A 25050-nucleotide genomic window follows, 5' to 3' on the forward strand; every position below is an offset into this window, starting at 1 on the left:
GACAGTGCGATTGGCACAGGACAGAGCGGAGTTTAGGGCTGTTGTACATAGGGTCGCTATGAGTCGCAGGCGACTCGATGGCACATAACAACAAGTATGTTGAATTCCTAGAATTCCTGCTTCAAAGGAACATTCCGATTGCACTTACTGCTAAATAAATTTGCTTGTTCTTTTGGTGTTCTGTGAAATAGTTCATCATCTTTGCCAATACCATAATTGTTTCTGTTCTTATGGGGGCCACAGGATCAGCTCTAACTCCTAGTGACTCTCTACAGCGGATCAAAGCCCGCTGGATCCTGCAGTATCCTCAGAACCTCTGCTGTGATTCCACACGTTGCTGCAGTCACAGTGTGAATCACCTCGTTGAGGGCCTTCATCTCTTCTGCTGCAGTCACAGTGCGAATCACCTCTTTGAGGGTCTTCCCGATGACTGCTAACTGAAAGGTTGTCAGTTTGAATCCACCAGCTACTGTGTGGGGGAAAGATGGGCAGACTTCTGTAAAGATTTATGGCCTCAGAAACCTGATGAAATGTTACTGTGAGTTGAAGTCAACTCCCTGGCAGGGTGTTTGGCTTGGCTTTTAATCCAATTCATACCTGGACCCTGAGCCAATAAGGTCAAGAACAAGCCCAGTGATAGTCTCTGGCATTCTCACCTTCCAACTTTTAATTTTAGGGAGTCCTGGCGGTAAGAAGCAGTGCTGCAATCCCAAAGGCGCACAGTTCTAATCTACCAGCTGCCCTGTGGAGAGAAGTATGAGCAATCACATCCCGAGTGATTGTACTCACCTCCTGTGTGATTAACTGTTTCTGAAAAGCCACTGGCAGGGTCAGTTATGGGTCGGTTCTGACTCAATGGTACATCACAAAAACCACAACAGCTGCCTTGAGCCAAAGACTTGAAGAGGGCAATCTAATATACATTAAAAGAATGAGTTGATGGTCCATGATGAGTCCTTGAGAGTAGTAGACTCATTACCACAATAAGCAGGGTGACCTCTTCTACAGACAATGAAGAAACTCCTTTCAAACTGGTGGAGCGACAGAGAAAGCTCTGGTGGCATAATCTATCAGGTGTGTCATGCCAGCCCATAACTGCATCTCTCTGCTGGTTTGAATTCATCAGTATCTCTGTGGGAGAGAGATGGACAGTCTCCTCCCATGTGATTTACAGCCTTGGAAAGCCAAGGGAGGGTCAGTTAGAAGTCGATCCCAACTTTAAGGTGATGAGAGAAAGAAGAATTATTTTTCTTTAGATTTGAGCTTGTCTCTGTGTGTCTGTGTGCATAACTTCTTGGCTACTTGCTGCTGTGGACCCCTCCCTGTATTAAGTCAAACCCGGGAGGCTTACCAAGTGTTGGAATGCACTGTGCAGACTTATTGTTATTATCTGCAGGCTATTACTTGGCTCAGTAAATCACGTAGTTGTATTAATTGCTGTAGATCACTAAGTTCTCTGTTTTTCTAACACATTGTAGGTTCATTTTGTTTTGGCCTTTAAAGGTCAGAAATTAATTTTCTCCTGTTCAGGAGCCGAGAAGTGAGAATACAGAGCACTGGCTCTTGAGGAAAGGATTGCTGATGGTGTAATACTTTATGTATTACACAGCTAACCAGAACATCGGTGGTTCAAATTCACAAGCTGCTCTGAGACAGAGAGATAGGCAGTCTCCATCCCTAAAAATTTGTATCCTCAGAAAGGTGATAGAGGGTGATCATTTGTATTGTTATTACGTGCCTTCTAGTCTTTTGCAACTCATAGTGACTCTGTGTACAAGAGCCCTAAATCCTGCTGTATCCTGTGCCAACCTCATTGTCTCTGACACACCTACTCCCATTAAGCCAATCACTGAATTAATCCATCTCCTCTATGGTCTTCCTCTCCAAAGACTGGTCCCTCCTTCCAACATGCCCAAAGTATGTCAGATGAAGCTTCAGAATCCTTGCCTCCAAGGAGCAGCCTGGTTTCACTCTCTCCAGAACAAATTTGTTTGTTCTCCTAGCAGTTCATAGTATATTCAATACTCTTTTCCAGCACCACAGCTCAAAGACATCAATTCTCTTTCTATCATCCCTAGTCATTGTCCAGGTCTCTGATGCATAGCACACAATTGTGAAGACTATGGCTAGGATCAGGCACACCTTAGTCTCAAGCCTGATGCCATTGCTCTTCAGTACTCTGGAGAGGTCCCGGACAGCTGATTTTCCCAATGAAATTCATCTTTTGATTTTCCTGGCTGCTGGTACCAAGAGTATTGATTGTGGAGCCAAGCAAATTAAAACTGTTAACAATCTCTTCTCCATCCATTATGATGCTGCCAGTTGACCCAGTAGTGATAATCTTTGTTTTCTTTATGTTGAGCTTTAATCCATATTGAAGGCTAGATACCATCAAATCAGCTACCCCTCATTACGATCTCGAGAGCAACATATTGAGCCATTGCCCTCTCTGGCACCTCTTCACAATCTCAGCCATGCTCAAGTTCATTGTCAAAGTCATTGTGTCAATTCAGCCCCTAAGAGGGTCTTCCTTTTTTTCACTGACTGCTTTGCCCAGCGTGGTATTATTTTCTAAGGACAGGCCCCACCTGACAGCATACCTCAAGTATACGAGATGAAGGTTCACCACCCTTGTCTCTAAGGAGCACTCTGTGTCCTCTTCCTCTTGGAGAGATTTGCTTGTTCTTGAGGCTGTCCGTGGGAGGTTCAATACTCTTTGCCAGCACTGCAACTCAAAGGCTTCAGTTCTTCTTTGGTCTTCCTTGTTATTCATTGTCTGACTTTCAGATACTTAGGAAGCAGTGGAAAAATAACTGGACTTGGGTGGGCCATATCTCACCCAAGTCTTTTAAGTGACATCCTTGTCTTCTGAGGTCCTTGAATTCTTAGATGTAGATTAGGGAAACCCCCTGTAATGCTGCTCAGGCCTGAGTAACTTCCATCCTTCCTAGGGACTTAGGGAAAATAAATACCTAGATGAAATAGTCAGTAACGTACATCTTTTTTAATTTCTTGACATCGTGTGAAATCTCTTATTTCCCCCTCAGGGTTATCCATTCCCTGGTGTCTAGGATTTCTGATGTCTTATACCTTTTAAGGCAATACCTTTGTTATTTAGTCTGAATCTGGGCTCGGCTACTCAGCTGTGGTACCTTAAGCCACAGATATATGCTCCCTATCTACAACTTTAAAGTAAGCATCATAGTCCTTCCTTCACAGAATTAACGAACAAGGATGTCACTGTAAGGACTAAGGTGTGCCTGGCCCAAGCTATGGTGTTTTAAATTACCTTGTGCATGTGAAAGTTTGAAAGAGAATAAGAAAGATTGAAAAAGAATTGCTACCTTTCAGTTGGGGTGTTGATGAAGAATATTGACTGTACCCCTGATTCCCCAAAGGAGATTCCATCTTGAAGTGCAGCCAGAATGCTTTTTAGGAGCAAGGATATGAGACTTTGTCTCACTTTAGGTCTGTTATCAGTTTTGTCCCTGGACAAAGACATTGTGCTTAAAAAAGTAGTTGTAGTGCCATCGAGTCATAGGCAACTCATAGCGACCCTATGAACGAAAGACCTGGACACTTGTATAACTTTCGTCCTCTCAGGAAAAAAAAAAAAAGAAAAGAAAAAGGAGGACTCGATAAAATAGATTGACAGAGTGACTAAGGCTGTAATGGGGCAGAGCTTCCTGCTGTTGTGTGTAGGTCCACTTTGAGCTAGAGCTGATTTGATGCCACCTAACAGCATCATAGGATACCAGTGGGATTTCAGATACTCCAAGAACCTTGCACGGATAGGTCAAGGTTCAGATCTGTTGCTTGGAATCCTAGTCAACTCAACGACACCTAACAACAACAACAACAGGGAGTATTCCTAAAGTGAATTGAAGGCACTTGGTGTATTACGTGCTTAGTTAGATGTCAGCTGTTTTCGGTCTTTGTGCAGTTTAACTACATCCTACTCTCCTTGCCGCTAATAAAAAGGTTGGTGCTTTAAACTCACCTGGAAATGTCCCAGAAAAAAGGCATAGTGCTCTACTTCAGAAATACCACAGTCACTGGAAATCTCAGCTCAGCTCAGGCACACGTGAGGCCACTTGTTGGAAAAGATTCTGTGGAAAATGTTTCTTTTTTCTTAATTTAGACAAGGAGAGGGGCTGTTTCTGGTGGAAACTAGTGAAGTCATTGGTCTTAAAAAACAGCCCAGGTGGAAATAAAGGCATTTTCAGATTAAAAAAAACAACAACAACACACCAAGCCCCCAACCCAAAAAACCCCCTTTCCTTCTGCATGTATTTATTAATGACTTATTGTGACCTCATTCTGGGGCTCTGGTGGGCTCGTGGGCAAGGAGTTGCATTGCCAACCCAAAGGCAGGTGTTTCGAAAGCGTCAGCAGCTCTGAGGGGGGAAAGATGAGCAGTCTCTGCCCATGCAGTTTACAGCCTTTGAAAGCCCACCAGAGTCCGTTGTAACTCAGCAGCACACAACAACAAAACATCGACTTAAAATCGTTCACCACATTCTATGTTTTTATAGAACTTAACACATTAGAAGGTAGCTTCATCATCGTGTGAGCTCATGCAAAAATTGCTGATGTGAACAGTGAAGCCAGAGAAATGCAGCCCCTCTCTCACAGACAGCGTTAGGTGCTCAGATTGTTCCTTTGCCCTGGTGCCTTGCTTTGCAGCATATGGGTTTTTCATGTACACATCTGATTGTGTGTATGCGTGTGTGTGTACACAGACACAAAATACAAAGCCTGCTATTCTGTTGTGTCAGGTAAAGGTATCGTAAAAGCCCAGTTACCGTTGACTAGATTCCAGCGCACACAGTCCTCAGGTTTCAGAGGCTGTAAATCTTTATGGAAACAGACTGTATCCTCATCATCATCCCGTGGTTTCTCTAGTGGATTTGAACTGCTGCCCTTTTGTTAGGAACTAAGCACATTGCACTCTATGCTACCAGGACTTTTTTAAAAAATTGATTTCATGAATGTTTTCAGGGATTTTGGATTTCCATTCATTCATTGTTGTACTTTTCTCCCTGCCCACACCTCCCCCCGCCTTTACTCTTCTCTTTAAAAAGTAAAAAAAAAAATTCTTTCATTGGTGTACTACCCCTCCACTCCTCCCCCCCTCCCCCACCGCCAGTACACTCCACTAAGCAGCCTTCATTCTGGACTCTTGTGATAACCATAATACCCAATCAGATATCACTTTCAAACAGTTCTCTCCCTCATATGTTTCAATGCAGTATACATAATTGATCCTATCTTTCTCAGTCTCCCCCAAACCCCAATGTCAGCCCCATTTTACAACAGTAGCACTATACAGTATTTGTCCTTTTGTGACTGAGATACTTCACTTAGCATAATGTCCTCCAGGGTCACCCATTTTGAATAATATTTCGTGAGTTTTTTGTTTTTCAATGCAACGTAGTATTCCATTGTGTGACCTTTTTAAAGGTCTAGAGGACATATGATATTATCGTTTTATGTGCCATCGAATCAAGCACAATCATAGTGACCCTGTGGACGGCAGATCTGAACCCTGTCCTATCCTATGCCGTCCTCCTCATCTCTGACATACTTGAACTCTCTGCAGTAGTCGCTGGGCCAGTCCACGTCTTTGAGGGTCTTCTTCTCTTGTGCTGAGCCTCCACCTTTCCAAACATAAGGTCCCTCTCCAAGGAGTAACCTCTCCTAGCAACATGGCCAAAATATGTCAGATGCCATCGTTGCCTTTCAGGAGCACTCTGGCTACACGTTTCCCCAGACATACCTGTTGACATTGCAGAGGATACTCAGTGTTCTTCTCCATCATCACAACTCAAGGCACCGTTTCTTCTGTCATTCTTGTACATTGTCCAGCTCTCAGATGCATAACAAGTGATCAAAAGACCATGATCCGGATCAGGCACACCTGAGTTTTCAAATTGACAGTCAAAAGTAAAGCAGGACTCCTAACAGATGAGGGACTGAAGAATTTAAAAGCGATGTATGATAGGGTATTATGGTTATCACAAGAGTCCACAATTAAGGTTGCATAGTGGAATGTACTTGGGGCGGTGGGAGGGGTGCACGGAGATTGTGCACCAGGGAGGGGAGTCTTTCTTTTACTTTTGAAAGAGAGGAGCTAACTGTGGGGTGGGGGGAGTGGGCTGGGCAGGGAGAGAAGTGCAGCAATGAATGAATGGAACTCCAAATTCTCTGTAAATGTTCATTAAAATTATTAAAAAAATAAAAACAAACAAACAAACAAAAAGTAAAGCAGGATTCCACAGAGGACGATGATAAGAGAGTGGAGGGTCTTCTGGTCCTTGTGGATCCGGCTCCACTTTATTAAGGATTCTAATCTATCAGCAGGTCTCTGATTTTTTCAGAAGAGTAATATCTCTTTCCTGTACAGTATTTGAAGTATGCGAGTATTTGAAGAACTGTGAAAACCCTCGAATAGCTAGCTGAAGCTGTTGAAGGGACTCATGGAATTGTAAGGTTAGGGCACACGTATCTCTCTCTCTCTCTCTCTCTCTCTCTCACACACACACACACACACGGTGATATATTGAGAGCTTGAAGTCACCCAGCACAAAGTCCAGTCTTGTTCTATGTACTGAAAAGGAGTTGGAGGTGCTGAAAGAAGCTAGGAAATGAGTGAGGTCATCTGCAGTTGGTGGGGTGCAGGGGGGCTCCCTAAGGGGACTTTGAGTTAATATGAAAGGACAGAGGGACCGAACTTGGCAGACAGGGTGGGCACCATTTCCTGGCAGTGTGACGGGATGTGTGGTACAGGGGATGGTGGAGACCCGTGTGGTAAGAATGACAGGTAGGTGGGGTGCGCGAAGGAGTGGCCCACGCAATCACCTGCTTACTTGCCAAAAAAAACTCTCCTGAAGAATCTTTGTTCTGGCAGCTCATTCCTGCCCCCCCCCCCTCGGGAGAATAGCAGGGCAGTGCCCATTCAAGGGGGGCCAGGAGGATTCCAAAGTCATTGCTTGGTTGCCCTTAACGTTCTGGTTAGCATCCAGTCTGGGGAGGAATGATCTAGAAGCCATTTAATCAGTGTAAAACAATGAGTATCTCATGTCAGAATCTCAAAACAATTAGAGCCTTTATTTGAAACAGACTTGAGGCCCTCAAAGGAACATGGCGGGAGCTTGCTGCTCCGTTAGAGGGAAGCCCGCTGAGAAAGCAAGTCCATAAATAGAAGAGGAACATTCCTGCATAAATCAGACTCCGAGTCAGCGAGGAGAATGTGGACATGCCATCATTGGGAACGGGAAACCTCATAATCAAATCTAGACAGAGAGAATGAAGGGGTGTAAAAATTTATACCCCTCCTGGCTGCATTGAACGCAGAGTGGCCTTCTGGCGACTGTGGCTCTCCGTGCCAAGGAAGGATTTGAGCCTTCCTAGAAAGTACTTGAGACTCTTGTAAACTTCCTGGAGTGCTTACAACGCCCGGGCTCTCAGCCTCCTCGCTCCTGTGCTCCTTGCAGCATGCATCTCTGCGCTCTCAAAGTCAGGCATGCTGTTCCCATCGTGGTTGACCTTCCTGTGTTGACTTGCTCTGTTAGACCAGGTACAGACTTGCTGTTGCTGTTACCATGCCCTCGAGTTGAGGAAGACTCCTTTGTGACCCTGTAAACAACAGACCGAAGCCCTACTCTCTCCTGTGCCATCCTCGATGATGTCTGCCGTGCTCTAGCCCGTTGTTACAGTCGCTGTGTCAGCCTTCATGATGAGACTGGGCTTAGGGTAGAGAAGCACACCCCATGGATCTTACAGAGCTCTGGGGGTGAGATGTGTGACATGCCAGGCTGCTAATGCAAAGACTGGTGGTTCGAACCCATCAGCCACTCTAGATTGGGAAAGATTCGTAGTGTCTCCCATAAAGATTCACACTTTTGGGAATTGGATGGAGGGTCCCTTTGAGTCAGTGTCAATGACAAGGAGTTTGGTTTTGGGGGGGTTCCTCTCCATTCTCAGTGTTTGTTTGCTTTCCCTGCCTGGAACATTACGTTGAGTAAAACCTCAATGCCATCAAGTTGGAACTGACTCATCCTTGACCCTCCATTGGATTTCTAAGGGTGTAAATCACCTGGGAAGAGATTTCCCATCCTTCTCCTGTGGAGTGACTGGCGGTTTCAGGCTTCCAAAGGGACACGGCCTTTGGGTAGCAGCAAAACTCCCTGTGGATTGCAGCACCAGCGCTCGCTTCCTGAGGCTCACAGTAACTCCAGCTGAGATGAGAGTCTTAGAAAAATAACATTCAGTCTTTCAGCAGCAGAAGAAAGTGGATCCCAACTGTTAGGTTTCTTCACTGGCATTGCGATACCTACGCTTTATTTAAGACAATGGAAAAAGGAAATGAAGTGTCTATGTTGATGGTGGTGGTTGTTAGCACCTATTGGGTTGGACCCAATGCTTGGTGACCCCATACATGGCTGAGGGAAAGGGTTCTGTTGGGTGCTGGCTGTGCCTGGGGGGCATTGGCTGGCAACCAAACGCAAGGTCACCTTCATGGAAGGTGAAAATCCAATTACTGAATAAACTCATGGATCTAGCTTATTTTCAACTTGACCATTAACAAATATTTGTCCCTTGGACTCACTTTCTTGATGCTAAATGACTTAATTTGTTGTTGTTGTTGTTGTTATGTGCCATCGAGTCGTTTGCGACTCATAACGACCCTATGTACAACAGCCCTAATCCCTGCTCTATCCTGTGCCAATTGCACTGCCTCTGACACACCCATCCCGATTACCCCAGTCACTGAATCAATCCATCTCATAGAAGGTCTTCCCCTCCTGCGTTGTCCCTCAACCCTCCCAAGCATGATGTCCCTCTCCAAAGACCTGTCCCTCCTTGCAGCATGCCCAAAGTATGTCAGACGAAGCTCCAGAATCCTTGTCTCCAAGGAGTTGCTTGGTTTAATCCTCTCCAAGATGAATCTGTTTGTTTTTTAGCGCACCAGAAATTAAATCTCCATATGATTTTAAATGCTGGTGCTTTGTCTGTTGTCAGCTGGTCAAAGTAAGATGTTATTGTACACTCTGAAGTTGATTCCCACCCATAGCATCATACAAGATAGAAGAAAACTGTCTCTTAAGATGGTTTAGTGGTAAGGAATTTTATTGCCAATGCAAAGGTACATGGTTCGAATCCACCAGCTACTCTGCAGGAGAAAGATGGGTAGTCACCTCCCATGGAATTTAGGAAACCCACTGGAAGGTCAGCTCTGGGTTGTATCCGACTCGATGGCATACAACAACCACAACAGCAACAACAATCTTTACAGGCACAGATAAATCAGGTCTTGTTTTTTGTGGAGCCACTCTTACTGTTGTTGATTGCCTTCGAGTCAAGCACAAGATATAGCAACCCTATGAACAAAAGACCTGAAGCCCCTTTAAAATTATCGACCTTTATCAAAGTTCGTAGAGTTTCTGGAGGCATGATGTTTAGGAAGTGGATGCCACTCCTGCTTCCAAGTGGAGACCCTAGTGGGTTTAAATGACTGACCATGGTTAGGAAGGTTAACCATTGTGCCAGGAGGGCTCTTTGGTTAAAGCATATGTAGGTGAAGTTTTTCCATTCACATTAAGGGTTTTCTTTCAAATATTCTACAATGGTTATCATGGCACTCTGAGAATGTAAGTAAGTAAAGGCAAACTGTTATTATTATAATTTCAGTATCCAGAGATAATCCCTGTTACTATTGTAATCCAGTTATTTGGCTCATAGGAGCCTCGGTGTCCCGGTGTTGAAAATGCTTGGCTGCTAACTGAAGTCAGATGCTTGAACCCACTAGAAGTTTCATCGGGGAAGGATGTGAATGGACCAGTTCTGCCCTACCTTCTTGAGTTGCTGTGAGGTGGAATCAAGTTGATAGCAACAGGTATATGGTTCATGAAGTTTATTCAAAGAGCTGACTTTCTAATAGCACCTTTGATGAAAATTAGGTGAAAATGGTTTTTGTTGTCATTTGTCGTTAAATGCCATCCAGTTGACTATGATTCATAGTGACCCTGTGAATGTGATCTGAGCCTTGCCCTGTCATGTGCCATCTTTAAACCTGGCTTCGTTGTTGTTGTTATGCACCATTGAGAGGAAACTGACTCATAGCTGAGTCTTCGGTGGGTCTCCTTTGGGAGACAATAAGTTGCTTGGGAATTGAGTGTCCATCTTGCTCTTTTGGAGTAGCTGGTGGAGTTGAACTATGAACCTTTGCATTGACAGTGCGATTTCTTAGCACCGCACCACCAGAGCTTTCTAAAACTAGCTTTAGGATGTATTAAAACAGAGGATTATAGCATTTTATATATAGCATATAACCCTGGAACTGCCTTTTTTTTAAAGAAAATATTTTATACTGGTTTACATACAAAATTCATAAAATTCCTTCCTGGAACAGCCTTTTATCCAAGAAGGAACCATCCGCACTATCTTCACAGATGCATATCTAATCTCTTGACTGCTCCTACTATTTCAAGATGTATGCCAGGAAGCATCTATTTTGAGGGTGGAATGGTTTTAATTCTTGAAGAGTTCTTTACTCAGATGAAAGTGGTTTTCTTGCAAATTTCATCTGTTGAACTAGAGAAATCTGATGTGTATAGATCTGCACGTTATAAGTCTTCGATATTTGAGTATACATTTGGAATTTCTCTTTGGTCTTTTCTCAGGTGTTCCTCTATCCTCCTGTTTCCCTGTCTCCTTCTCATAGCCCTCAAGCCCTAGTACATGTGGTGAATGTTGGGTGGGAAAAGTGGTGGGGAACCACGGAACGGACTCTGGAGCCCCTCTGCAGCAGGTCCACTTGGAATGCAGACACCTGCAGGAGAAGTTGTTTCCGAATATATCCGTAGGGCATACTGTGACAGAATCTCTCAAAACCAAACTCATTACTATAAAGTGAGAATGGACTCACAGCTGACCCTCCCTACAGTGGGTTTTAGAAGCAGAATCACATGGGAAGAGATTTGAACTCCCAGAGAGGCGTGGCCTGTGAGTTATCAGCATGGCTCACCACAGAACATGCCCTGAGCTACCCTTGGTAGAATCCAGCATGACTGTTAGACCTTGCCTCTGAATCACATTTCTTCGCTGACACACTCTTGACAGATTGAATTCAAGTTCAAAGGCTTGGTATTTTTGCCTGCTGTCTTTTATTTCCCCAAAAGGAAAGTTGCAAAAATATTAACTTTTCTGTTAACTGCTTTACATAACTCTTCTTCCTTACAGGTAGTTTCTTCTTTGCAGCACTAGCATCAATGTAATTCTTGTGCACTGACAGTGTTTAGCCACTGTTGCCTACAATAACCAGAGTTTTCATCAACTTACTAGTAGAAACCCAATTTGGAGTAGTGTGTGAGGTTAAGTAATACATCTCCCAGGGTCCCTCATAAATAAGAATGATGTCATGACTGCTAGAGTCAATGAAATGTTGGTATTTTGAAGTTGTTGTTGTTGTTGTTATGTGCTGTCGAGTCACTTGCGACTCATAGTGACCCTATGCACAACAGCCCAAACCCTGCTCTGTCCTGTGCCTATCTCACTGTCTCTGACACACCCACCCCGAGTCACTGAATCAATCCACCTAAGAAGAGGGCATTCCCCTCCTTCACTGTCCCTCCACCCTCCCAATCATGACGTCTCTCTGCAAGGACCGGTCCCTCCTTGCAACATGTCCAAAGTATGTCAGACAAAGCTTCAGAATCCTTGTCTCCAAGGAGCAGCTCAGTTTAACCCTCTCCAGAATGAACCTGTTTGTTTTCTTAGCAGTCCATGGTACCCTCAATACTCTTCTCCAGCACAAAGTTCAAAGGCATCAGTTCTTCTTCTATCCTCCCTAGTCATGTCCAACTTTCTGATGTATAACAAGTGATTGCAAAGACTATGGCCTGTATCTGGTGCACCTTAGTCTCCAGAATGACACCATTGCTCTTCAGTACTTTGGAGAGGAAATGAAAAGATGTATCGCATATTGTGATGGGTATTTTCAAGATGTTTATTAATATTTCTGGGAGTTCTGTGGATTTTTTTTAGCTGAAAAAGCAATGTCTGGAGCTGTCGCCACCATCTTGCAACTCTTAGGTGCTAACATACATGGTGATGAAATCCACTGTGTGGTGGAAGATAAAAGAGAGTGAGAGAAAACTTTCCTGCTTGATGGTGACATTGAGGAAAGGAGCTATTTTGTGTTGGACTGCTTCCTGAAATGTTGATGATTTCAATCCACCAGCTGATCTTTGGCTAAAAGTTGAGACAGTGTCCTCCTATAAAGATTTACAGCCTCAGAAACCCAGTGGAGGGCATTGTGATTTGGAATTGTAGTGGGTTTTGTTAAATTTTCTTTTAAGTGAGACAAGTAAACTTTTTACAAATTTACGAATCATCTTTACAAATTTTGTACCAGCAGTCAGGAAATAAGGAGAAGCATTGCAGACTGGGAAAGTCTGCAGTTAGGGATGTCTCCAAATTATTGAGGAGTAATGATATCGGTTTGAGGACTAAGGTGTATCTGATTAAGGCCATGGTCTTTCTGATCACTTGCTATGCATCAGAGAGCGGGACAATGAATAATGATGCTAGAAGAATTGATGCCTTTGAACTGTGGTGTTGGAGAAGAGCACTGAATATCCCATGAACAGCCAAGAGAATGAACAAATATATCTTGGAGAGGGTGAAGCCAGAGTGTTTTTTGGAGGTAAGAAAATCTTCGCCTCACATACTTTGGGCATGTTGCTAGGAGGGGCTATTCCTTAGAGAAGGACATGATGCTGGGAAGGGTAGAGAGTTGGTGAAGGAGAGGAAGACCTTCAAGTAGATGGATTGATAGGTGACTGCTGCGATGGGATCTTCTGTGTCAGAATGTGTGAAGATGGCACAAGATAGAATAAAGTTCAGATCATTTGTTCATAGGTTTACTATGAGTTGTACTTAACTCGACAGCACCCAACAACCACCACAACAATACTAATGATTTTCTAAACCATTCATCTTCCTATTTACATTCCCCACACAATCTTTTGAGTGTTAATCCTCCTCTTGCATGTGCAAGTGTGTTTGTGTTGGGTCTGTTTGTTGTTAGGTGTTGTAGGGTCTGTTCTGACTCAGAGGACCTCTATGACAGAAATTGAAGAGGCCTTGTCGGAGCCCCAAGTGGTCGTATACCAAAAAAGTCCTATTTTTTTCTGAACTACCTCTTAAAATATAATTTTCATTAAATATAAGTTTAAGGATTACCTTTTCTAACCCAGTTTTGTAAGTTTTATACTCATTATCTGTTCAATCAGGTGAACTTTAATTGTTACTCCACCAAAGTTCCTTCCTACAAGGCAGGTATAGCTCTCAGCTCATTGCTTGTTCAGTTGGAAGTGCTTTGTACGTGACCCTCCAACAGGTATTTTAGAGGCTAAAATCACACAGGAGGAGATTCCTCATCTTTCTCCTGCATACCTGCTGGTGAGTTAAACCGACACACAGACTGTCTTTGGGTTAGCGACACAGCTCCCTGTGGGCTTCCTTTTCAATGTATATAAAATGGCTGGAAAGGCCTCGGATTACATCAAGCCCCCAATAGTCATCAAAGTGACAGGCCTCCTTTTACAAATGTTACTGAAATCTTGTAGCAAGTGCGCCAGGACAGTGTACCTTTGATTTCTTTGCTGCCTCTAGAATAGTGATTGTAGATCCAAGTAGTATGATTTTTTTTACAACTTCCATTTCTTCTCCAATTATCAAGGATATTGTTTTGTTAGATTTTTTTGGTATGTTCAATGATTTATTCCTCACATATGCCTTCTAAAAAATATTATACTAGTTTATGTACAAAACTGGAATAAGTTGTTTTCCGGAACAGATTCTTCCAATTTCCCTCACCCCTACGCCCATCAGATTGTACAACTCTATGATTAATTCTCCCCTCCCCCTGCTGAGTACATGAATTCAGTCCTACAAAGACAAATATTGCGTAAAACTTTATTGTAGAATGAGTAGGAGGATCTAAGGGGGAGGGGAAAGTGGAAGCAGAGGGATGAGGATGTGCAGAGGGAGGGTTGTTAATTGTCAAGGATATTGCTTTAAACTTAACTGGAGTTGGGATTGCAGTGAAATAGCCAAGTGAAGATTTCCAGCAATCCAATCTGCACTTTAGGGATATTCCGTGATATTTTGGAATGCCATCTTATAATTGAAAACCGCTAGGAAGCACTGGTCACAGAGAAGGCACAATTGAGCATCACACAGAAGCCTACGTAAGCCATGATCATATTGTAATGTTTTGTGTACTGTGATTGTTCCATAAACAGTTGATGAAAATAAGAAAATGCTGATTGGCTCTTGAGGATAAATTGTTTCGCATTCTGGCTCCATAGAGATGACGAGACATTTTTGTGGCTGGATAAAGAGGGCACAGAGCGTGGTTATGAGTGATATTAAGTATTGTTTACAGGGAAGGAGCCCAGAAAATTTATGAATGAGTTTCAGAGAACCCACAATCGCTTGAAATTATATACTGTACAGACACGGGTAAAGGAGCCATGATTTTCATCAGCTTCTCAAAAAGTCATGATTCTGAATGAAAATGAAGAAACTGATTGAATAAATACTTGCTGCCTTGGAGGCAAAATAGGAATAGAGGCCATGTCAAACTGGAACAGTGACCTTAACAATAAGGGATCCCAGATTCCCTGGGGTAAGTTTCTCTTGCCTGTGCCAGTATTGTACAATACTAGAGGAATTTGGGGTCAGAAGTTTCTTAGTGTAGCTTGGCAGCATCAAACGCCAAGATATGATTAATTCTAGATGTGGATAATTTCAGAAGGACAAGGGATGCGGGGAGGATTGGATGCGATTTCCAAAATCTGCCTCTTTCTTAAGCCAGACCCTTCGCTGTCTTTTATAACACAGATCATGAGACAAGGAATACTCCAGAATATTTTTGAGAATATTCCAGAAAGCATTCATAGTTATTCGATGTAGGAGCAGCATTTTAACAGGATGATAAATTGTAAGTATTATTTGAGACGTGAAAACATAGTAGATAGGACAGACACAACCCAAAGATTGCAGAGCAAACAAGGTTTCAAATGGAATTTCAAAACCATTAAACCACCCTCTAAGGGGTCCCTGGGTAGTAAAAATGGTTCTTGCAATTGACTAGTAGTCAAAAGCTTAGATGTTCAAGTTTATTCAGTGGTAGGTTGGGAAAAAAAAAAGCTCAGGTATCTACTTTCAAAATTTCAGCCATTGAAAACTCTCTGTTGTACACAGCTTTTTTCAGAAGCAACTAGGGTGACCATTAACTAGAGCTGATTCAGTGACCATTACAGAAACTACCAAGTGTACCAGGCTAAAATGGGCTAGATTATTGAAAAACGACGGAGATGATGGTATATGACTCTGTAAATAAATGTCTTGGACTGCCAGTTTTACTCGCAGGGTAAATTCTGTTTATCTTTACAAGCATATTGATATGATTTTAGTGAAACATTCGTAGATCATCAATTTTTTTGGAAAATTTCTTTGTTGATTGTCATCTTCATTGGACAGTGCAAAACAATATGGTATGAGCCAGAGTGCCGCAGAACAAATGAACAGATCAGTTGCGCTGGAGTTATGGTGACTTTATATACTGGTGCTCCAAGTCTTAGAACTGTAAGCTAACATTTGGAGAATTACATCTCAAAAATACAGTGATGTCACTTTGAAGACCAAGATGTACCTGCCCCAATAAACATGGATATGCTTATATCTGCTTGGGTGGCGGTTCTGTTTCTATAGGGTATATTCACAATAGTGGAATTGGTGGGTCAAATGATATTTCTATTTCCGACTTTTTTAGTAAGTGCCATACTGCCTTCCATAGTGGTTGCACCATTTGGAAACAACAGAAGTGCCCATCAACAAATAAATGGATAGAGAAGCTGTGGTATATTCATATAGTGGAATACTATGCTGCATTGAAAAACAAGGAACTCCTGAATTATTATACAAAATGGATGACCCTGGAGCACGTTATGCTGAGTGAAATATCTCAGTCACAAAAAGACAAATACGACACAATGCCACTGTTATAAAACACGACTGACATGGGGGCTGGGGGAAAACTAAGAAAGGAGTGGATAAATAATGCACATGGCATTGAAACAGACGAGGGAGAGAACTGTTTAAAAGGAATATATGATTAGGTATTATTGGCATGACAAGAGTCTGGAATAGGAGCTGCATCGTAAAGGGTCTGGAGTGGAGGTCTGTATAACAATGAAAGAACTTTTCCCCCCCAAGTAAAAAGTGATTGTGGAGGGGGGGGACAGGGAGTAAAATGTGCAACAATGAATTGGAAACCCAAGTTATTTATAAGCTTTCATTAAAATCTCAAGAAAAAAACCCACGCAAAACAAACAACAATGAAAGATGTACCTGCCCAAGCCATTGTATTGTTAATCGTCCATATACTTGTAAAAAAAATATACGATGGTTTGGAATAGGTACATACATCTTAGCCCTCAAAATGACATCTTCGCATTATTACACTGCCATACCAAAGACACTCAGTTAGAATCCCTCTGCTAATCCACAGAAGAATGTTGGACAATCTCCTACCATGAGATTAACTGCCTTTGAAAATGCCAGAGGGTCAGGAATGGCTTGGTTCTGACTCAAAGGTATACAGCAACAGTAACAGGCTTGTCAAAGCTAGCATAATCAATACGGAAAACAAAAGAAGAAGTGATGCAGCCTAATCTATGGTATTAAGAGACTAGCAAACACAGCCAGAAATTCACAGTTCAGAGAGGATAAAATTGATGAATGAGACCTTCTAAGGATTAAATCCCTATGCGCACCAAAAACATTTTCCAACAGAGTGAAAAGAAAACTTACTGACTGGGAAAAACACATTTGGCAATACTATTTCAGACAAGGGTCTCCTATCAAAAGTTTACAGAATCCTCCAGGGCCTCCACAAGAAAAAGACTGATGACACAATTACAAAATGGGCAATAGACATAGAAAGAATATTCACAGAGGAAGATATTCAGATGGTCAACAGACACATGAAGAAATGCTCCAAATCACTGGCAATAAGTGTGAGGCAAATAAAAATCAAAATCACAATGAGATACAATCTCACACCAGTAGCAGTCACAAAGTTTAACAGAATAGCAAGTAATAAATGCTGGAGAGGATGTAATGAGGAAGAAACTCTACACATTGTGGAAGGCAGTTTGGCATTTCCTCAAAAAGCTGAATACAGAAATTCTATATGACATAGCTATTTCACTGCTTGGAATATACCCTGAAAAATGAGTTCTGAGGTACAAATGAAGAACTTGTACACAAATGTTCACAGCAGCATTAGTCACCATAGTAAGAATATGGAATCAGCCCAGATTCAAGCACAATAGAATAGATTGAGAAATTATGGTACATTCACATGATGGAATAGTATGCAGCACACAGGAACAATGATTTTATAAATTACTATCTTACTTTGGAGGGACTAGAGAGCATTATGCTAAGTGAACTAACTCAGACGCATAAGGACAAATATTGTAAAAGATCATTATTGTAAAAGGAGTAAAAAATCCAAGGGACAAGGAGGGGGCAGAGGAGTGAGGATGGGTGGGGGTATATGTGTTAATTATAGAGTTGCACAATTTGATGGGTGGGGATGTGTGTGAAAGAAATGGGAAAGATTCTGTGTGAAAAACAAGATATTTGAAATTTGTAAACAAACCAGTATAAAATAAAAAAAGTCGATGCATTTGAATTGTGGTGCTGATGAAGAATAGTGAAGATACCATGGAGTTCCAGAAGAATGAATAAATCTGTCTTGCAAGATGTATATTCTTAGAAGCAATGGTAGTGAGTCTTGATCTCATGTCCTTTGAGTTGGCAGCAAAACTCATCACCACCATGCCACCAGAGCTCCCTTATCTCATAAGCATGTGATTGTGAGGAACCATTTCCTGGAGACGGTCCTCATGCTAGGAAAATTAGAACGTCAGGGATAACTAAGAGTATCAAAGAGATGAATTGACACAGCAACTAGAGTCATGGGCTCAAACTTTGCAAAACTTGTGAGGATTTTGCAGATAAGGCAACTTTTGTATTTTTGGTAAAGTCCTTGTGACATGGATAATTTCCACATTCTGGAATTCCCACCTTCTTTGGGAATGGGAACAGATAATAACTTCTTTGAATCAGTTGACCAGGTAACTGTTTTCCAAATTTCTTGGCATAGATGAGTGAACATGTTCAAGGCTACATTTGTGTGTTGAAACATGTCAACTGGTATTCCTGGGGTTTACACCTGAAGTGCAGCTTGGACATTTTCCTTCGTTACAACTGGTTTTTGATGGTCCAGTGTAGACCAGTTCTTTTTGCGGCAGTGACTCTGTGTATTCCTTCCAATTTCTTTTGATTCTTCCTGTATCTTTCAGGATGTTGCCCATAGAATCTTTCAGGACTGCAACTTGAAGCTTGACTTTGTTTTTAAGTTCTTTCAACTTGGAAAATGCAGAGTCTTCTGCTCCCTTTAATTTTCCAACTCCAGCTCTTTGCATAATTCGTTGTAACACTTGGCTTCGAGTGGTACCAGGGGCAAATCATCCTCTATTACAACAGATTTGCTTTCTAACTTCTTCCTGTGTGTTTTGCCAGTTGAACGAGCTGGTTATTTATTAAAGGGCAGAATAATGAGGTCAAAAAGCTTTCAACTCTCTACAAGAAGTTTTGATGCCATTTAAAATGAAAACATGGTTTACTTTGAGAAGTCGTTCCTATTTTACTTTTCTTCTTCCACTCATCTTCACTCATCCCACCTCTCATCACGTTTCTGTGACTATATATTTCCCTGCACTTCTTTCTCTTTTAGACAGATGATGTGTTCAAACCACTGGCTTTTCAGGTTGCAGGCCAACTTGTAACCCACTACACCATCAGACTTTCTTCAGGTAAAAGAAAGGCAAGTCATTGCTGTGGAGCCAGACCAACTCGTAACTAACCCTTCAGCCTTCAGTCAGTTTTCAGAGACTTTAACTCACGTGGGAGGTGATTGCCCATGTTCCTCATGCAGAGCGGCGGGTGGACTCGATCTGCCTATCCTTGGGTTGCAGCCCAGCTCCTTACACACTAAGTCGCCCCACCACCTTAGCATCTGAAAATTGCCCCAATCATGCTTTACAGTGAATTTGTTATTCTTAGAAAATTCAGGTGAAGGCTGGTGTCTTCAGAGAGTAAACAAAAATGCCAGTTTCTCACAGGCCTCACCATATACAGCATGATGTTATGTCTGGAATTGGAATCGGTAGAATGATTGATGTTTGCTAAATCACAGTATGGAAATCCGCAGATTCGAGCTGACATTGAAAGTCAGAGTTTCAAGAAATGGCTGGCATGCCTGAGTTCAGAATATTAAAGGCAAATGTGCAGAGGAAACCTGATACCCTCTCTTCTCTATTTCCCGGCAGCTCTTTCTACTGCATCTGAGAAGACCTTGAAATGCCCAGGCAGTGTGTTCTTAGAGGGGGCCAGTGAGGTACCAGTAGGTCAGTGGGGTTATGTTCTTGGAATGCCAGAAAAAAAGAAAAAAGAAAAAAAAGAGGAACTGATCTCTCCCTTTATTTTCTTGGCTTCTGCAGTGCCTGAAAGCACGTTTGGGTAATTTCAGTATATATCTTTATGAATACCACATTTACAAGAGCTAGTGGGAGGTGAAAAAAAAAGTGTCGATGGAGGAGAAAATGAAATATCGTTCTTGTGAATGGTAGGCAGGGAAAAAAAAACACAACAACCTGTGAGCGGAGAAAATGAAATATCATTCTTGTGAATGGTAGGCAGGGAAAAAAAAACACAACAACCTGTGAGCGGATAAACAAGAAAGGAGCACGCGTACTTTTTTTATTAGCTGACAGAGCTAAAATGATTTGCAGATGGCCTGGTGAGAGTTTCACATAAAATATACTTATATACCTGATTTGGTATCCACCTCCCCCACCGTCCTTTGCCAAAGCATTATATTTTTTTTATGAATGATTTATTTTAATGGAAGTGAAAGAACAATGGTGCTACCTCATTAGGACCAATAGCGAGTGACGAATATAGCGTCTCACCTTGACTTGCATCCTGAAGGATGCCAGCCATGTTGGGCCAGAGGCTGGGATGAGTATTGATGTAAATGAGGATTCAAAATAAGGTAGTGCATCCCTTAAATTGAGCCTAGGTTTTCACGTTTCTCCTCTCGTGTATCCACATCTGCTTTTGGCATTAGATGGCTCAGTGCTGGGATTCCTGCCCTGCATGTGGAAGACTCGGGCTTAATTCCCTCTGGTAGTTTAGTGGGGAGGATTTGTGTTGCTAATACAAAGGTATATGGTTTGAATCCACCAACATATGGAAAAGCTCCTCCCATGTGATTTAAAGCCTCTGAAAACCCACTGGAGGATTAGCTATAGATTGGCTCTAATTCATGGTACAAAACAACAACAAGAAGAACCTCTGCCTACTTGTCAATACATGGAGCTTTGCATTTTGCTATGATGTTAAACAGCTTTCAACAGAACTTCTGAACTAAGATAGACCAGGAAGAAAGGGCAGGCTCCATACTCCCAAACCTGATGGATCACAGGAGTCTGTAGCCCTGGAAGCACTCGCCATGTTGTGCCAAGAAATCTGGAGGACATTTAATCCTACTGCTTCAGTTACGGTGTCAATCCCTCTCATCCAAGGTCTTCCTCTTCTCCACTGTCCCTCCACCCTTCTGAGCATGATCTTCTTCTCCAAGGACTGGTCTCTCCTGGCCATGTGCCCAAAATATGTGAGAAGGAACTTTAAAATCCTTGCCTCTAAGGAGAGTCTTGGTTTCACCTTTTCCAAGACAGACCTATTTGTTCTCCTGGTGGTCCATGGTAAGTTCAAGACTTCTCAAGCACCACAACTCAAAGGCATCAATTATTCTTCAGTCATCGTTAGTCATTGTCCAGCTCTCTGATTCATAGCAAGTAATTGTGAAGACCATGGCCTGGATCAAGTGTATATTAGTCTTTAGACTGACGTAATTGTTCTCTAGCACTTTGGAGAGGTCCCTGACAGCAGTGACTTTCAGCATTTCTCATGTGTCTGTTGGCCATTATAATGTCTTCCTTTATGAAAAGTCTTTCCACGTATTTTGCCCATTTTGTAAGTTAACTCAGTCTTTTTCTTGTGTAGACCTTTCAGGATTCTGTAAACTTTTGTAATGAGAATCTCAAATGGGGAAATGACAACCTCTACAACAAATGGTCCTAGAAAAACTGGACTTCTTCCTGCAGAAAGCTAAAGCAGGATCTATAACTCACACGATACACAAAATTCAACTCAAGGTGGGTTAAAGACCTAGGGGTACAGCCCCAAATCATAAAGATAATAAGAGACAATATAGAACCAAACTTAGGTCTAATTTATGGTATAAAGAAGCTGGTAAATACCACCAGAAATACACTGCAAGAAGAGAATAACATCGATGAATTGGATCTCCTAAGGAGTAAGTCCCGGTGTGCATCAAAACTTTCCCAAAGGAGTGAAAAGAAAACCTACTGACTGGAAAAGAAACACTTAGCAATACCATCTCAGGCAAGAATCTGGATTATACTTCAAAGACAATTTTGTTTGTTTGAGCAGTCCACTGTAGATTCAGTCCCATAAAGAGTAAAACCTAGGAAGCTCTGTGGGGTAGCTCTACTCTGTCACGTGAGGTGGCTAGATGTCAGAATCAATTTACTGCACAAACAGCAGCACACTTTTCTTTGCTAATTGAAAAATAGTGTAAATACTCTTTTGATTATCTTGTAAAACAGTGACATTTTGGCTGTACACCAGTGTTATTCTTTTTTGATCCTTAGCACGATTTTTTATGAAGGTCCTCTGTTTCACTCTGCAGATGGACTTCTTGGAAAGGCAGAATTGGAGGCGAATCTGATTTTCTGGATATTGCCAGGCCTTTCTTTGGGGGCACCTCTGAGTGAACTTAAAAATCTTCTAACTTTCATCCTAGCCAAACACATTAATTGCTTGCTCTGCCTAAGAACCAACCTGGATTGTATCTATCATTATTTCACTATGATTGTTTTAATAAAGTGGTCATCCTTTTTCATTCACAGAGAAAGATGAAAATGCATACCTGTTTTCTTCAGCAGAATGGACTGTGGTACAGACAGAGCAGGTTTGGGAAAGAAAAATGCAGATATAGATTGTTGTTATTGTTGTTGTTATGTGCCTTCGAGTGGCTTGAGACTCATAGCGACCCTATGTACAACAGCCCTAAACGCCGCTCTATTCTGTGCCAATCGCACTGTCTCCGATACACCTACCCCGATTACCCTAGTCACTGACTCAATCTACCTCATTGAGGGTCTTCCTCTCCTGCACTGTTCCTCCACCCTACCAAGCATGATGTCCCTCTTCAAGGACCGGTCTCTCCTTACGACATGTTCAAAGTATGTCAGACGAAGCCCCATAATCCTTGCCTCCAAGGAGCAGCCCTGTTTAACTCTCTCTGAGATAAATCTGTTTGTTTTCTTAGCAGTCCACAGTACACTCAATACTCTTCTCCAACACCACAGCTCAAAGGCATCAATTCTTCTTCTACCCTCCCTAGTCATTGTCTAACTCTCTGATGCATAACATGTGATTGAAAAGACCATAGCTTGTATCAGGCGCACCTTAGTCTTCAGAGAGACACCATTGCTCTTCAGTACTTTGGAGAGGTCCCTAACAGCAGACTTTTCCATCACACTATGTGTTTTGATTTCCTTGCTACTGGTACCAAGAATGTTGACTATGGAGCCAAGCAAACTAAAGCTGTGAAAAATCTCAATCTCTTCACCATCCATCCTGGTGCTGCCAATTGGTCCAGTGGTGAGAATCTTTGTCTTCTTGACATTGAGCCTCAATCCATATTGAAGGCTGCAGTCCTTGACCCTCTGCAGCAAGCGTTTCAGGTCCTCTTCAGTTTTAGCAAGCAGGGTTGTGTCATCTGCATAATGCAGATTGTTGGTAGATCTTCCACCAATCCTGACGCCACACTTCTCCCTATAGAGCCCAGCCTCTCAGATAATCTGTTCTGCATACAGGTTAAAAAGGTATGGAGATAGGACAAATCCCTGGCATACACCCTTCCCAATTTTGAATCATGCAGTGTTCCTTGCTCTTTTCTGATGACTGCCTCCTGGTCCAAGTATAGGTTTTGCATTAGTATGATCAAGTATTCTGGGATTCCCATTCTTCTCAGAGTCAAACACAGTTTGTTATGGTCCACACAGTCAAATACCTTTGCATAATGAATGAAACACAGATAGACATTCTTCTGGTATTCCCTGCTTTTAGCTAAGATCCATCTAATATCAGCTACAGTATCCCTAGTACCACGATCCCTTCTGAAACCAGCCTGGACTTCTGGTAGTTCTCTGTTGATGTGCTGTTCCAGTCGTTTTTGGATAATCTTCAGTAGAATCTTGCTTGCATGTGAAATCAACGATATTGTTCTATATTTTCCACACTCTGTTGGGTCATCCTTCTTTGTAATGGGAACAAATATAGATCTCTTCTAGTCAGTCTTCTTCAAAGTTCTAATGAAGAAGATATAAATTACATTGCTTTAATTGACAAGGGCAATATTATTAAGAAACTCATGAATTAGGGATAATGTTGTCTTTATTCCCTCACCCTTTAAAATATTTGTTTAGAAGAAAGAATTATGTTTTAAAAGTAAAATGCCAAAATTATATTGTATTGCTTTGCAGGGCAATTTGGTGTGATCAACTAATTTTTTTTAAATAAAATTTTTGTTTCATAATGATTTAATTATAAAGTTCATATATATATTGTTTTTCACACCAGCTCTTCCCCATTTCCTTTTCCGACCCCTCCCTTTACTCATTAAATTGTGTGACCCTATATTTACCCTCCACACCCATCCTCATCCTCTGTCTCCCCCTCTCTTAGATCCACAAACACAATTTACTAACTATCTTTCTACAATAATGGTCTTCTACAGTATTCTTAAGTTTTAAGTTTTCCTATCTTTACTGGGCAGTTTTTTAACGAAGTATCTGACCTTTAGGGCACTTTTATCAAACTCGATGACATAGTTTGTAAAGAGCAGGACTGTTAGGAAGCTCTGGTGGTCTAGTGGCAAGAAGCTGCACTGTAATCCCAGAGGTGAGTGGTTCAAATCCACCGGATGCTCTACTGAGAAGGAGGGGCAATCTCCTCCTGTACCAGTCAAATCTGAATTGACAGTACACACACACTAAATAATACATTTTTTAATTTTAATATTATTTTATTATTAAAAATAGAAAGAGCTGAACTGCTGTGCAAAGTCCATGCCTCTCTGATGGTTCAAATCCACCAGTGACTCTGTGGGGGTAGTCTCCTTTTGAGTGATTTACAGCCTCTAAAAACCAACTGGAGCGTCAGCTCTGAGTCTGTTCATACTTGGCAGCAATGACTTTGTCTTTGAACTTGACTTTCAGAAAGCTATTATCGAATTTGTCTTTCTAGCTAAGCATGTGAGACAGAGTTCAGTGGCAGAACTGTTGCCTTCCATGCAGGTGATCTGGGTTTGATTCCTCACCAGGAATATCTCTCGTTCACAGTTACCCACAGCTGGCCTCTCGGTGGGCTTTGTGGGCTTCATGATGCTGAATGGGTTCTGGTGGAGCTTCTGGAATATGGCAGACAAGGAGGAAAGACCTGGCGATGATCTTCTGAAAACCAGACAGTGAAAAATCCCATAGGCTGCCGGGTCTGATCTGCAGCCAATGATGGGACAACACAGAACTGGACAGCATGCTTTCATCTAGGTGTGTGGAGTCACCTGGGTTGGGACTGACTGGGTAGCAGCAGCTAACAGCACCACAGAGCAAGTGTGAAGTCTCCCAATATGCTGTGCCTCTCCAATCCCCAGTCCTGTCAGTCCCTAGGAGCTCTCAGGCCCAGGCTCCTGTGTAGGGATGGTGAAGAGGGTGTGGGAGGATGCAACTCCTTGTCAGCCTTCACCCA

General features: G+C 42.2%; 1 protein-coding gene across 1 annotated transcript in view; it reads left to right on the top strand.

Moving 5' to 3' along the window:
* The window catches only part of FBXL7 (F-box and leucine-rich repeat protein 7), a 551162-nt gene that overhangs the window by 42871 nt on the left and 483241 nt on the right, over positions 1-25050 (top strand). The window lies entirely within an intron of this gene.

Source organism: Elephantulus edwardii, unplaced genomic scaffold, assembly GCF_000299155.1.
Source record: "Elephantulus edwardii isolate Elephantulus edwardi_28Jun2011 unplaced genomic scaffold, EleEdw1.0 scaffold00153, whole genome shotgun sequence".
NCBI classification, from domain to species: Eukaryota; Metazoa; Chordata; class Mammalia; order Macroscelidea; family Macroscelididae; genus Elephantulus; species Elephantulus edwardii.